Raw genomic sequence first — 13985 nt, forward strand, 5'->3', positions numbered from 1 at the left:
GAGCATTCGTGCACCAATTTACTTTAGAACACTATGAGGTTTGGAATTGACCAATACCATTGTGCTAATTTCAAATGAAATTGAATCTCATAAAACTAAAATAGTTTATTATGGACATTGATATCATAGTCCTTTAGCATCTGACAAGTTTTCAATATGCCTCAGAAGTTCCAAGATACAAGCGTCTAAAGATGGCATCCCAAATGTACTTAGGGAACCTTAATGATGCTTTGGTTTGGGGTGCTCCCAAATATTCTAGGATATTTGTGGTCAAAATAGTGGTGTTAATAGGGATCACTTAGCCATCCAGAGCTAATGGCACCCAAAAAAATATGCCATGATGAATGGTTTGAAAGTTGTGTACAGGTGCACCAATTCATTGAGGAACATTGTGAGGTTTGGAATTAAGTGAGATCGCTATGCCAACTTCGAAAGAAATTTAATTTCATAGAAATAAGAGACATTATTTTACATTTTAATATCATGGTCCTTTAGCATTTAATAGTTCTTCGATAGGCCTCTTGATTTTTTAGATACAAGCATTAAAAGATTGCAGGCCAAACTTGCTCAGGGAACCTTGGAGATGCTCTAGTTTAGGGTGCTCGTGAATCTTCTAGGCTCTTTGTGGTAAAAAAAATGGTGTCAAAAATTTGACAGGATTCAAATTCAATCATCGATTCATTATTTAAAACTCACTTTTAATCAATTCTACAAATTGTGAATGTGTTTAGAGGCCTGCCAGCTAGCCTTAAAAACTAATTCAATCAAGTAACCAAGCCACAAAAATTGGTATGAGTGTTCAATCCTACACACTCTATCATACTGAAAATTATCAACCCATGATTAATTCCTAGTCAAAATATATTAACCATCAAAGTTACCCTTTCAGAACTGCCTACAAGAAAACAAGTCAAAAAATAATAAATTGCGTTTGGAATTGACTCTAAAAATTGGGTAAACTGACACTTGGGAAGACAAAAACTAGGACGTTAGTTCACTATCATGAGGAGAGTATAAATCTACAATTTGGGCTCATGAAAAATAACTGGATGGATTTCGTAAGCAGTCAAAGTGGGTTACTTAGATTTGCAAATTGGAAACACAGAGAGAAAAACATTTTTTGCAAAGGGAATTGACCTAAGAAAGTTCGTAGACAAATTCTTCAAGATTTGAAAATTTGCACACTTAAAGTATTTTTAGAGTATAATGTAGTGGTACAATCCATTCGATCTCACCTATCAAAAATTTTGAGATATGACATCATGAATAGGGGTACTACCAAATCTGCCTTTTTTGACACCATTAAAAAGTTACAAGTTGCATTTGGAATCACATTCAAAAAATAAGTAAAAAGATTCATCATAAGCTCAAATTTGAAATACAGAAAGTCTCTAAACTCTAAAATGCAAGGAAAAAGGAATTTTCTCATTTTGGTCAACTGGGTTAAAATTATAACAAGTCAAATAGGGCTTCCCAAAATTCAAAACAAATTGAATCATCATGATATCAATAAATGATCAACTTTGAGGGATTCAAAACCTAGTCAAACAAATTTCAAACAACAAAAAATCTAAAACATAGGTTCTCTGGTATGGACACTAAATACTCCCAAAGCGGAAACTCATGGAACATTATTGGGTGTGAGATATTCACATGCAAACATAGGCTCCTGTTGCTATTTGACACTTCAGCAAAAATGTAGATTTGACAAATACTCAAAATGGGACTTCACAAAATGACTCAGAATGGCAGTTTAACTTAATGAAACACATAGACACACTAAATGAAGGGTGTTAGAAACATTAAACACCTCTTCAACCTCAAATGGATAGCCAGGTGCATGTGCATCAAAAAGTGTTTGTAGGGCTTGATTTTTAATTGGTACTCAAAATCAGGGCTTCTATTTTGAGTCCCAATAGTGGCTCTTTCTAGGGATGAATGTCCCTTGTAGGCATGAAAAGGATTTAGATCTCTAGGAGAAGTAGATGACTCAAAAAACAACAAAAGCTTCTCTTGAAAAACTTTATTGAAAACAAGAAAACTACTCCTACTATGTACAAGTGATGGCCCCAGGCCACCAAACTTCAACAAAAACTTTTACCTCTGTCAAAAATCTAATTTTCATCGGCATTCTCATGAGGTAAGCTGGAAATATTATTCATATCAGTCTTTCCAATTAGATTAACATCTTGAAACACACCATTTAGCAAAATTGAATCTACAACTTCACTTTCATAATGCATATAAAAACTAGATCCATTCTCAAAAACTTGTTCATTATGAAAGTTCTGATCAGCGTGCTTATAAATGTTAGATTCTAACTGAAACTCTCCTTCATTTAATGAATCATGCATGCTATCAACTTTGAATATGAAGGCTTCATATTCAACATGGGGAATAGAATCACACATACCTTGAAATTGTGTATCTTTGGGTATAACCAGATGATACTTAAACGAGCAATCAAATTTGTACTCACATATATCATCAATATTAGAATATGAAACTAATCTAGATTCCTTCAATGATTCTTCATAATCAACAAATGGATTAGTTGTCAAATAAAAGTATTCATCATAAAATTCATTACAAGGTGCATGCTGATTTTCAATAACACCTTGATCAAACACCTTATTCTCAATCTCATGAGATGCAACATCATTATCATTTTCACTATCATACTTGGAAGAAAAGAAATCTAACCTCTTACAATAGTAGGATAACATATCATCATTGACATTGTTCTCAACTAAATCTGAACCTTCCATGTGCTCTGCAAAAAGAGGGTTGATAATATCATGCAAAGTGCCTTTATAGACATTATTACAAGTGATTTTCTGATCAACATCAAACTCCTCACCATATAATGGATTAATGAAAACTTTAAAACCATTTCTAATATCACTATCATGGACACTTTCAACATATGAAGAACAAAAATAAGAATCATCACAAGAGGACACACCATCAACTCCATCAACGAAGCATGTAGAATATAAATCAATGTTACTTTCATTGTCTTGGTTTAGATGATTCAAATGTCTTGCAAACCAATCACGTTTTATCTTATCAAAAGGTGTTGATTCATTAATCTTAGAATCATTCATATGCTGATTATCACTACACACATCCTCCAAACATTCATCTACACAATTAGGTAATCCATCTTTATAGACAACCTCTTTATCCTTGTATTGTGTAGACAACTCTTCTTCACAACTTTCAACCTCAAGCTAATTCACACAACTCTGAACTAAAAATTTACTTTCAGATTTAAGAAAAGAACTTATACCTCTACTAGCATAAGAGTGAGCACTTCCGTCATTGCTTTCTTATTCCCAATTTGCATTTGATTCATATGAAGACAAACATATACTATCATTATCCTCTTCTTGACTTGAGCAACCACTCTCATCATTATCTTCACATGATGCTTCTTCATAATACATCAGATCAACAAGTTCACCTTCATCACTTGACACATAACTTTCAGCTTCTTTTTCCTCGTATTGAGATGAATACCTTTCAACTTCATGATTCGTTATATTTTCAGCATAATGAAAATCATCAATAGAAGAATGAATAACTAAATTTATATCTTGCATGTATGCTTTGTCAAATGAATCAACTATATCATATGTTGTTGTGATACTATAAACATGTGCATTCAATTCATTAGGGATAAACTTAGTTCCTTTTTGCAACAAAGAGACTTCATATTCACATGTTGTTACTTCTGAATTTTCAACAAAAAGACTTACAACAATAGTAGTACCTATTTCTTGCTTTGAATTTGAACACTCTTTATAACATTGATTCTTCCTCTAAACCTCATCTTGCTGGCAAACATTCCTAGAGAAGTGACTCTTAGTTAATCCATACTTTATATTGTTTTCAATCTCTATTGTCATCATGAATGCTTGATGCAAAGCCTTAGGCTCTTTATCTCTTAATAGGTAACTCATATTTTTATCAAATGCATCAAGATAGACAACTAGAAACACTTGATCATCTAGCTTATAACTCTAAGGAATATCATTCAAAACTTTTACAAATCTGATAGTAATTTAGGAACTAACTCACCATTCCCAATTTGGATTTTCAAAAACTTATCAAAATAATCTGAATAAACAACTTCATATGAATGTCTTCAGGAGCAATTTCAAAATCACCAACCAAATCACTAAGCTTCTGAACATGATGACTAGCTAAATTTTCATGGTCCCTACTAAACTTAGGCAATGGCATAAGGGTTGGTAAACCATGAATGCCATAAAAGCATAATGACATATATCTCTTGCTAGAAATAGATCCACAAATTTTTTCAATGGACTACACACTTGATGAGGGGAAATTTTCCATTTCTAACAAACTTATAACTCATTCACCAAAATTAGCTTCAAAATTCATTACTTGCAGCAAATCTGAAATTCTTTCTACCAATTTCAACTCTGAACATACTTCAAGACATGAAAACATTTATTGAATCTATTCTTCACAAAGTATGTAGAGATAAATCAAACTAATCTCCTATTTAGTGCTAAAATTACCACTTGACAAAGAATCTTTTGTAAATCCTACTTTCATGTAAATAAAGTCACATGAAAGTGGAAAATACATTTCAATATTAATGCCTACAACTACTTCAATGCTGCAAATAATAGTAGATTCAAATCTTATCTAGATTTAGTAACATTTGCACTACATCTCACCTAATTCTTTCACCCATTGTCAAGAACTTGAGATACATTCTTCAAATTTGATTCCCAACTATTGCATCCTTCAAAATACCTTTACATTCATGAAGCACTAGTGCAAAGATATAACTTTGAGTCACCACTCACTTAGTGAGAAAATATTTACCAAACTTACAAAACATAACAAGCTAGTCCAGAATTTACAATAGGTATTTGTGAACTTTATACAACAACATGGGAATTTCACACTCTTGGCATAGTGAAAGAACATGACATTAACTTTGAATTTTGACAGCAACTTATCAAAATGCCAAGTGACTTTGATACTACAATTTATTCAATTCAGTCAAACTACTGCTATCAATGAATAAGGACACTAGGGGACATGAAACTTCAGCAAGGAAACAAGAAAAACCTCTTGTTATTTATATGTTATATCCAATCCTTTTCATGCCAGAGATTTTAACTTCATATGTACACAACTCTCTAGTAGAGTCACCATTTTGTTAGCATTTTGAAATGCTACAAGATTCAAATAAACCCGATGAGAATATGAAACATCTAGGGGGTAGCTAACTCCCATCTTTAACATATCATTTCTGACACTAGACCAACTATAAGGCTTAACCCTTCTTCTACTTCAGGCTCTGCAAAACCTAGGTGGGTGGACCTCAAATTCAATTATATGGTACCAGTGCAAAACATATTCCTAAATCTAATAAGCATATTTAACCCTTAATTCTTCTCTTAACTCATGCAATGACATAGATCTGTAGTAGCTAAATATAGAATAATGAAATTCACAAGCTAAATGAGGGTTAGACTTTGAATAACTTTCAAAATGAAAGGGAAAATGTTTGATTAATGATGTTGAATATTAGCACAACCCCAAATATGCAGCAACATGAACAAGTGATCTTGTAACTGATCAATGCTTGATCTATTGGGAAATTCCATGAATCTAATGCATGCATCTATGATATCAATGATATATTTCATACACCAAGACATCAAATCTATCTTATCACTTTGTGAATCAGACATCGATGTTCATTTAGACTTCATTCTCATGGAATATCCTTCTCAAATAATTAGCAACCCTATCAAACACATCAAGAATTTACATGGCTCTTTATTCCAACAAAAAAACATAGTTGATGTACAACCTTAAAGGGATGCAAATGGATCTCAGCTCTTTGTTCCTAGACCACATAAGATTACAGATTATTGAGATAGGAGATGAGAATCAGAATGAAACTAAAGAAATTCTTGCTCATTTGTATTCATTTCCTTGAAAAAAATACATACAAATGCATGAAATCAAAATATAGAAACACCTAATAGATCTGAACTTTATCTATTCTCTTCACTATTTTTGTTCATATAAGATAGAATATGCTAAAGAATGTGGTGTCACAGTAATGGGAACACATCAAGACTGGAACCCTAGTTTCACAAATCTGAGTAAACTTCAGACTGGAACACATATGGTATCATAGCAATGAGTCATTTTATCTCCAAAAAACTAGAACCAACCCCTACAATGGATGACAGAAAGAAAGATATAGACAAGAAGTGAATTCCTAGATTTGATCTAAAGACGACATGTGTCCACTTGAAATTTCATCACTTGCAGTGAAAATAATCTCTCTAATCTCTCTCTCCACTTGATCTGATTTAGTTTTCATCACTTTCCTATAACTAACTTGAAAAATCTCCTATTCAATGATGAAAACCATTTCATTTGCCAAAATTCTAAAAACCTCATGAAATGCTTGTAAAATTTTGGGTTTAAACTGAATAAATGTGATCAAAATAAACCCCAACTACATTTTTACCATGTTTTATCAAGCCTATAATTGCATTTTCAATTTTCAACCATTTCACTAAAAAGGTCCCAAATTTTACATTTCTGCCTATAACTTGAACTAGTGAATTCCTGTAAAAAACTAACCACATAACCAGAAAGTTCATCTTCTCCCAATTCTAACAATATATAATATTGCTATATTTCCCTCTCGAAAACCCCCTAAATCTTAGTTTGAAAAATACCCCCTGCTAAAGGCTCTAGTCTGCAACCTTTGAATTTTCAAAAATTTAAAATTTCTAAAGTTTATACTTTAGAAAATAACCTGATCAATTTAAAAATTTGTACGTGCCATCCTTTTGAAAAAAAAATTAAAAAATATTTTGTATTACTTTCAAATTTTTTCCTACCCTTCAAATTTGGGTCAAACTTGGTTTGACCTCTGTGACACATGGTGGTATTTGATTGGCTGACCTCTGCATAGACCTACCACATCACCATGCACCCCAGGCCCATTGCCACATGGCAACCAAGTGCTTGCCCACTTCACTTATCCTCCACACATCTTCATAATGCAAGAATATGCCAGCCGTAGGATGCGCCATGTGACGCAATCCTATGCATCTACTTGAACTTACTGTGATTCATCTGTGCATGCCACATGTCAACATTTGATTTGCTCTTGGGTCCATGCATTCCTCCACCTCCTTTCTCTATTGTAGCCTGCCACATCACCTCTAAGCAGGGCCTACTGACACATATCAGCAAGGTGCTTTCCCACATTATTTAACTACTGAGCATCTTCATTTTGCGAGAATGCACCTATCATTTGATCTGGCCACATGTCATGATCTGGTGCATTGGTCTTGATCTCACCACATCAGCAAATTGAGTTATGTGTTCATTTAAAATTTATCTCTTACCTCCATCTAGAGGACCACGAGCCCCATGTGATGCACCTTGCCTTCTCAAAAGGAAATCATCTTAAGACACAAGGCTAATAGTGTGTTGTAATATTTGAACACATTGAAGAACTCTCACTTTGGCAATGTGGGACAAATGTTTCTCACTATTTTTTCTTTGTTCTTTCTCTGTGCAACTTGTGCAGGTTCTATTTGGTTTGTAATACTAACTTTTGATGATGTCATAGTTTGATCTTCCACTTTGTTCACTGAAGAAGCTCTTTGCATTGTTTCCATGTAGAAAAGGCACTCGATTAGTTGTTTGAGTCATTAGTACACACCTTTGGAGAGGACCTGGGCTCATTCTTGGGAACTGCTGATGAGCTCCTTACTTGCATGGTCAACTTTTGGATTTCATGTGGGCTATGAGCACATCCCCTATAGATATGAAGCTCTGGCTTTGTCCTCTTATGTGGAGTTCACTTTTATTGTTGTTTTCCCCTGCATTTTTCTCGTAACCACCCTCTATCCAACACAGGCATTTTTTTGTGAGTTCCCTTTTAATGATGGTTTCTTGTTTGGGAATTTTATAATAAAAATTCCCTCCTTCCTTGGTTATGAAAGGCCCTCTTGCCTCCAATCTACTACATTCTCTTACCTCGTGTGTTCCCTTACTCATGTGGCTCTTCTCTTCACAACACATTGCTTGAATTTTAGATGGCCTTCCTTTTCATCGTGTTCTTCCTCTACTAGCATCCACATCCAACATGGATTGCACTCTCACTCCTTAATGCCTCCAACATCTCTATCATGCGTATGGTGTGTAAATGAGAATAGAAGAAGTGTCACTCCAATCATAGCAAGCCATCTCAAATCTAATTAACAAACAAAAATTCTCCAGCACCAAATCTTTAACCTATTCCATCTTGCAATCGTTGGCCTTGTTCATGTGGCTTCGCTTTGCATTGACTCTCCAAACTCTGGGATGTCCTACAATGGAATGCTCTCCTAGTATTTTCTTTTGTACCACTAGTGGTGTAGCATCTAGCATGCTGCTCAAACTCTCCACCCCTAGATTAGAAGCTAGCATAGGAATTGGTCCAACAAAAGATGTAGATGCATTCATCATTTTTTGAGTTGTAAACCTTGTTGCACAAGCTGACATCTATGTTGAAGTGTTCATTTCATGTGGTTGGGCATTAGGTATAAAAATTATGGACTACCATTGATACTACTATTGATTTCTAGTTGCATCTTTGAAGAAGTGATTGTGCCATAATTACCAAATAGTTTCTGCAATTCCTCATCATCAACTTTATCATCAATGTTTTTAACATATACATTTGACCCTTGATATTTTAATATGCAGTCTTGGGGTTTCTCTTCAAATTTTTGCCTTAGCATTTGGACATGCTCTAACTTCTTTTGAGCCCTTCCAACATATATTGTCTTTGAGGCCAATTGTGAAACATTCATACTTTCCTCTACATTATTTGCATCATCTAGACTTTCAAAGTTAACAAAACCAAAACATTTTGAACTTCCATTTTCATCCTTCATGAAAAATACATTCGTAATCTTGGCAAATGCTAAGAATTTTCTCAGACAAAAATCCCATTATCACATCCTTTTCTAGATTCTTTATATACAAATTAGTAAACTTCTAATCACCAAAAGATCCAGATATTTCCTATTTCTTTATAAACTTTCCAACATATACTTACTTTCCTAGTATCTCAGTTCCATTAGCATTCTCAATTGCTACAGCAGTAGCTTCTTGACAATCAAAATTTACAAATCCATAGCCCTTGGATTTTCCATCCTCCATAACCACTTTACATGACACGACTTTCTAGAATTTGCTAAAGATTTCATGGAGATGGACATGGCTAATAGTTTCATGTAGGTTCTTGATAAAAATATTGCCAAAACCACTCTTCCTAGAATCAATACCATGCTTTACTTTCTACCATAGATATAATTATACACATTTGATTGCCTTCAAAAAATAAAATTCCCCACTTACTCTTGATCCCCATGTGATTTTTTTATAAATCAATATCACTTTAAAAACTCAAGGCATCTTTAGGATCCCAAAACATTCCATCAATCTAAACTTTCTTTCTCAAACAAATGATCCATCAAATCGACCCATGTGGACATCTCAGACTAACATGATTCAAATTCAATCATTGATTCTTTATTTAAAACTGACTTTTAATCAATTCTATAAATTGTGAATTTGTGTCTAGAGGCCCACTAGGTGACCTTAAGAATTGATTCAATCAAGTAAAGAAGCCATAAAAATTGGCATGAGTGTTCAATCCTAATGCTCTATCATACTAAAAATTATCATCCTATTATGAATTACCAATAGAAATATATTAACCATCAAAGTTACCCTTTCAGAACTACCTGCAAGAAAATAAGTCAGAAAACAATAAATTGCATTTCAAAGTGACTCTGAAAACTGGGCAAAATGATACTTGAGAAGATGAAAAATAGGATGTTGGTTCACTGTCATGAGGAGAGTATAAATCTACAATTTGGGCTAATGATGAATAACTAGATGCATTTGGTAAGTGGTCAAATTGGGCTACTCATATTTGCAGACTAGAAACACAGACAAAAAAATAGTTTTTGCAAATAGAATTGATCTGGGAAAGTGTGTAGAAAGATTTTTCAAGATTTGAAAATTGGCACAGTATTTTTAGAGTACAATATAGTGGTACAATCCATTCGATCTCACCTATCATGGATTTCAAGATATGACATCATGAATCGAGGTACTTACAAATTTGTCTTTTTTGACACCAGTAAAAAGTTACAAGTTGCATTTGGAATCACATTTGAAAACTGATCAAATGGATTCATCATAAGCTCAAATTTGAAATGTAGAAAGTCTCTAACCTATAAAATGAAAAGAAAAAGGAATTTTCTCATTTTTTTCAATTGTGTAAAAATTATAATAAGTCAAATAGGGCTTCCCAGAATTCAAAACAAATTGCATTAGCATGACATCAATAAATGACCAACTTTGAGGGATTCAAAACCTAGTCAAACAAATTTGAAATGACTCAAAATATGAAACATAGGCTCTTTGGTGTGGATGCTAAACACTTCCAAAGTGTTGAGTCATGAAAAATTATTGGGTGAGAGATATTCACATGCAAACATAGACTTTTGTCGTTGTTTGACACTTAGGCAAAAATGCAAATTTGACAAACACTCAAAATGAGACTTCACGAAATGACTCAAAATGGTAGTCTAACTTCATGAAACACATAGATGCACTAAATAAAGGGTGTTACAATTATTAAATACCTCTTAGGCCTCAAATGGACAGTTGGGTACATGTGCATAAAAAAGTGTTTATAGGGCTTGATTTTTCAATGGTACTCAAAATCAAGGGTTCGATTTTGAGTCCCAACAGAATGGTTTAAAATTTGTGTACTGGTGTACCAATTTGATGATGAAAAATATGAGGTTTGACATTGACCAAAATCATTGGCTAATTTCAAACAAAATTAAATCTCGCAAAACTAAGAGGGTTTATTGTGGAAATTGATATTATAGTCCTTTAGCATTTGACAGTTCTTCAAGAGGCCTCATGAGTTCTAAGTTACAAGCATTAGAAAATTGCAGCCAAAATGTACTTAGGGAACCTTGGAGATTTTCCAATTTGAGGTACTTGTTGAGTTGTCATTATGCACGATGCTAAATGGCAGAAATTCTTGTGAACTCCTCTCTTGAAAAGCTAATTTTGTGAATCAACTCCAAGGTTCCAGGTTGATCTCATGACCTACTAGAATCTATTTATTTGAAGATAAATGTGATTTTTCACAAAGAGGCCTTTGCTGGTTCATTTTAATTTTGAATGAGATGAAGAATCTACACACTGCTTCAAAACAACACACAAAAAAGAACTATATTTTTTGTATTTTTTATGAATGCAATCTAACAATGCAACTAGTATGAATTCATCTTCTAATAGGGGAGTTAGAAAAGAAAATAACAAAAATTTAAAGCAAATAACATGAAATTGAAATCCTAACAAACATAAGCTATGGAAAATGACACGTCTACAAGTTAAGCTTTCAAAGAAATTAGTAGATAACAAATGAAAGGAGCAACACTTCATTGATTCCACTAATACAATCGTCAATGAGAAACTTAGTGGTCATATGATATTTCACCTTTCATCAAATCACAAGGCCACAAAAAGTGCACTCATGCAAGATGAAAAGTTATGCAAGCACAATTAGATGATTTCTTCTCGAGCTAGTTATGTCAACAGAATTCATCAAAACCATAACAAACACCAAAACTAATAAATCTTACAACCAAAAACAAAGCAATAAACCTTTGGCTCAATCATAATTCAATGAAAATAAATCCACAAAATAATAACACATTTAGGCAAGAATTACTACACTCCAAACGTGAGCACCAAAAGCATAATTTTATTGCAAAATAATGATGGCCCTCATTACATATCACAATGGGATATTTATAAGAACTCATCTCCTCAATTTGTGTTGAGAGTGAGAGATATTCTTCATGCACTAAAAAATTCTTTTAATTAACAAAATAAACTAATTATATACAAACTACAATCTAATTGGTGCTAAGTAGGACTCCATCCATATTTTCTTCATTAATTGAATGCATGAGACTTTTACATGTTAAAAACAAAGAAATATGAGAGAAGAAAGAAAGAGAAAGCTCCAACTCAAAGTGGAAGTGTCTCGAAGTGCCAAAATTGGAAGCTAATCCTTTACAAGGCCTTTGTCAGAGTTAAACTGTCGTCAGAATGCATTTCTGATGCATGGAAAGCTATATTCTTGGAACTAGCAATTAACTATCAGTAGAACGTTCAAAAATACACATTTGCATGCCTACGGACCTACATACCTATAGACCTCAAAATGGTCCAAACTCTCAAAAATTTACTGAGTGTCAACATTGAAATTCTGACATCTGGGTTTTGTTCTTCTTCATCCCAAAGCTATGTTTGGATGTTTTCCCTTGAATTTATCTGTAATCTCAATAATTTTAGTCATATCCAATCAATCTAAAGCCTTATATTTTTCCATGACCTTTTGCCTATAATTGTCTACCTCAATTTGGGTGTCAACAAAATGTCTTGAAGGCTTGCTAGATGTCTTCATCATTAGCGGGTTCCACAAAAATCTTCTTAAAATTCTCCACCACTACCTCTATAGGTAATAACTTCTCTCATTCTTCATCCTCAAAAATAACTAAACAAGCATCACTATAATGCTTTTCTGCTTCCAAAATTCACTCTTGGGCTTGGTCCTTGAGCTGATGAATCTTTTCATGTAATGTTTCCATCACTTTATTACTATTAGTGATCTTCTCTATCCAATCATCAATCAAATCTAATTCTTCAATAGTATAAACATCTACCAAAATCCTATACCTCTGTCCCTTTATTGTCTAAAAAATTTGTAAGTCCTTGATCTAGTCCCTTACGTCACCCATCATGCTAAAGTCTTTCTTTAAAATCACAACCATTTTATTCACATTCTCCTATGTAGCATGCAGTAACTTTAGGTTCCATAGAATAATCAAAATTCCTTTATCCTCAAAAATTTCCCACCATTGTTGACATGCTTTCAAAAATGGATCTAACTGTACACTCCCTCCTTCCTTGAGAATGGTGTTCAATGTCTCCTCGAGGTACTTAGGATCTAGAGGACCAACTACTTCGGCTAAGTATCCCTTTAGGATCTCATTCTACCTTCAAAGTGCTTGGAGTTCAACCTCTTCCTGTTCCATGCTCCTTAAGACCTCTTTGATTCCCATAGTCACTATCAATTGGGTCATATCCCATGTGGGTCTTTCCAGCATCACCTCTTTGAGTTCATAATCTTGGGGACCAAGGCTTTCTACATCTGTGTCTTCAGGAGGGATAGCCACTTGAGAAAAAAATTCTTGGTTCTATGTATTGGTAACGAAGACCAATGGTCTTGTCTCATGCAATGGAGACTTAGGCTTATTTAAAATCTTTGCAATCTCAAAATTTCTTCTTTAATAGCTCAAAATTAAGATCTAGTACTCCTCATTACTTCCTCTCGGATCCATCTTGGAATGTGCTTAGGAGAAGACTTTCCACTCGAGGATGAAGGAGTATGTTCTACTATGTCCTTTCCCTTATTGCTCCTTCTCCAAGTTGTTTCCTTCTATGAGGACACTTCTTCTACAGCCTCTATTTCAGTTGACCCCATATCTTGCACCTTAGAGTCTTGGGAAGGTGGTTGAGAATATTCCACCATTTGTTCCTCCTTCAAAACTTCATTGATCACTATTTTTTCTAGTTCCTCCCCATGTGATGGTTCTTGAACCTGTTCCTCTTCTAAATTCTAGGGAGGAGGAGTAACCAACCCTTTATCTACCATCGTGGCTTGTGGTGGAGATGGGGGACTAATATTAGGACCCTATGAGTTTGGCGACATCTATGTACAGTCTTCTTTTTGAGGTTCACCCCTAGGGGTATCCCCAACTAGCTTTGTTCCTATGGGCATAAAATCAAAATTTGACATTTTGAAAATGTCA

The sequence above is a fragment of the Cupressus sempervirens genome, chromosome 7, assembly GCF_028749045.1.
Source record: "Cupressus sempervirens isolate cs-2001-9-10 chromosome 7, ASM2874904v1, whole genome shotgun sequence".
NCBI classification, from domain to species: domain Eukaryota; kingdom Viridiplantae; phylum Streptophyta; class Pinopsida; order Cupressales; family Cupressaceae; genus Cupressus; species Cupressus sempervirens.